The following is a 2,777-nucleotide window of genomic DNA, read 5'->3' as shown; positions in this document are numbered from 1 at the left end:
GCTACAATGAGAGAATTGACAGCCCAGAGAAGACACACCTTTAAAACCCAGGGTAGACCCCAGGAGTGGAGCAAACAATGGTGGAAGGATTGGGAGGAGATTTGGGGTTTTTCACTGCACCTGAAACGGATGACCTAACTCATCGCCTTCTAGGAAAGCTACAGAGACCCACACAAGGCTCTTTAGACAGATATGATATCTTTTATTAAACCAACTAAATAGTTGGAAAAAAAATTTTTTGCAAGCTTTCCAGCACAAACACGCCGAAAGCTTGTAAAGAACAATTTTTCCAACTATTTAGTTGGTCTAATAAGAGACATCACATCTATCCCCGGAAAGCTTGCAAAGAACAATTTCTCCAACTATTTAGTTGGTCTAATAAAAGATATCACATCTATCCAAAGACTCATGTCCGTCTATGTCCTTAGACCAACATGGCTACAACCAACAACCCAACAGAGACCCAGAATGACTGAGCAGGAAGCCAGGCTGTTGTGAAGGCAGATACTGAAGATAACAATTATATACGGGAAGTTGGAAGGGGTTATATAGTGGGGATCTATCTGTTAAATGCTGGTCGGATGATGTGCAATTCTCAGGCCCTCTGACCGGCTGCAGGTCCTGGAAGATCTCATGTAAATCCCCACGCACAGAAAGAGCATTGGCAAGAGCAGCTGAGCGGGAGCTGGAACGGCTGCATGCTTCGTATGTCTGATGTCTCCAGAATGAGGTTTTGCTGGAAACCCTGAGGCCCGGCGAGCCATATATCAAGTGGAGCTTTAGTAAGTATGAGTCCTGAGGGACAGAGAGAGGTACATGCTCCGCGCGCCAAAGAGACCAAAACGATTATTTAATTTCCGCTCTTCAAAAGCCCTCTGTGGTGCATCTGTGTCACAGGGACACGAGATTAAACAAGGAAGGTTTTCACAGGGAGTGGAGCTATTGCAGGGAGTGGGTGATTGCTTTTCTTGGGAGAACATGTTGCAGGGCCAGGAGATGAGAGATGGGGGGAATGCACAAACGTTAAAATGGACCCTGATAAAAGAGGCTGAGCACAGTTGGTCTATACATCTGTCCACAGCTGCATGCGGTGCCCTGCAGCCCTCCTCAGAGCCTCGAAACCAGAATGGAAATGGGGTATTCCTATTCGAACCTGTTCACTTAAAGGGAGAAAAATCACATGTTTTTAAAGGCTTATAAACTCATAGAAAAACAGGGCTGGAAGGGACCTCAGGAGGTTGCATCTAGTCTAACCCTAGGCACCAAGCAGGAACATCCTGGACTGAACAGTCCCCAACAAGTGTTTTAAGTTGCACTGAAAAACTTCCAAGGATGGAGATTTCTTCACCTCTCCGGGGTGCCGAACCACTCAGAGTTAGCAAGTCCTTCCTGATTATCCGGCCCAAATCTCCATAGCTGCAATGTCATCCCACGGGGACAAAGAACCGTCAGTTTTCATTCTCTTTAAAAAAATAAAATAAAATAACAGCCCTTTTTTGGTGTTATATAATTGTATCAATTTGATTCTGCAATCAGAAAGGAACCGTTGGGATCTTCTTTCATAGCACACCCAATACTCCTTGTTTCAAGCCCACTGACATGAGGCTGGACTAGTGCCTACCTGTCAGGAAGACACTTAGGCTTGATATAAATGCACCCAGGAATGGATCATTTCCTCCTGTGACCTCTGGGAATGCCTTGACATCACTACATTTAAAAGGTAGCATCTTCTTCCCAATTTCAGTTGGGTTTTTTTAGCTTTGCTTTCCAGCCACTGGATCTTTGTGATTTTTTTTTTTTTTACCAATAGTTTAAAGGCACTTCTTTTATCTTTGGGACACGCGTCACGTGCTCCAGGGCCCACAGCAAGTACATTGAAGGAGAGAAGTCAGTCTATGGAAGAAGACACAATCTCTGGTATAAGGAGTTTGCAGTATGCAAGACCTAAAAAAACAGGCAGGGGGAAGGGAAGGCATACAGTGATGTGGTTTGGGTCCAGTTCTCTGCCACAGACTGCCCTGTGTGACCTTGCTCAAGTCACATGGCCTCTCTGTTCCTCAGCTACTTACCTCTTCAGTGGAGAGAAGGGCACTGCTATTCCTCCCAAGGGGTGTTGTGAGGATGAAGACATTGTGAAGCACTCAGATGCTAAGACAATGGGTAGATTATGACCAGGGTAACAGCTGATATACAAACTGTCGGCCCTCATTTCTATATGTGATAGCTATCCCCAGCTGCCATCCTACCCAGTCATTACATGCTGGCATCGCAGCCAGAATGGGTCTTGTGGAAGGATTTGAATGATGTGAGTGTGCAGGTCTAGGGTACATTGTGGGGACTGTGGGGAGAAAAAGCATAAGAAAAGAGCATGAAATCTCTGTTGTGTTACTAAGCTTTCCAAGTGGCCTGGCACTGAAGGAATTTCACAAGGGCAGTTGCTCATTGGCCCTCATGGATAATGGCTTTTCAGCGGCAGCAGCGGTTTAGATGAGGCAGACTCATTTCTTGGCTCTCCTGCGGCTCGCAAACTGTGATGGCATTGGCGTCTCCAATGCTGAACAAGTAACCTTCATGTTTATTGTGCATAGGCACCTGTTCACACCACGGGGTTTAATCCTCATTAAATTAAATAGGTTTATAAAATTTAAACCTGTTTATTTTGGAGCATTACATCAGTGTTTGCACAGACTAGGTTTTCAAACAAATTAAGCATATCACTAACTTACCCTTGGGAAAGTATTGTGGATTTGTAATGGTCTCCTTTCTATAGACAGAAA

Source organism: Gavialis gangeticus, unplaced genomic scaffold (assembly GCF_001723915.1).
Source record: "Gavialis gangeticus isolate Ggan-Ray unplaced genomic scaffold, GavGan_comp1, whole genome shotgun sequence".
Lineage (NCBI taxonomy): Eukaryota > Metazoa > Chordata > Crocodylia > Gavialidae > Gavialis > Gavialis gangeticus.
Note: the sequence above shows the minus strand (reverse complement) of the source record.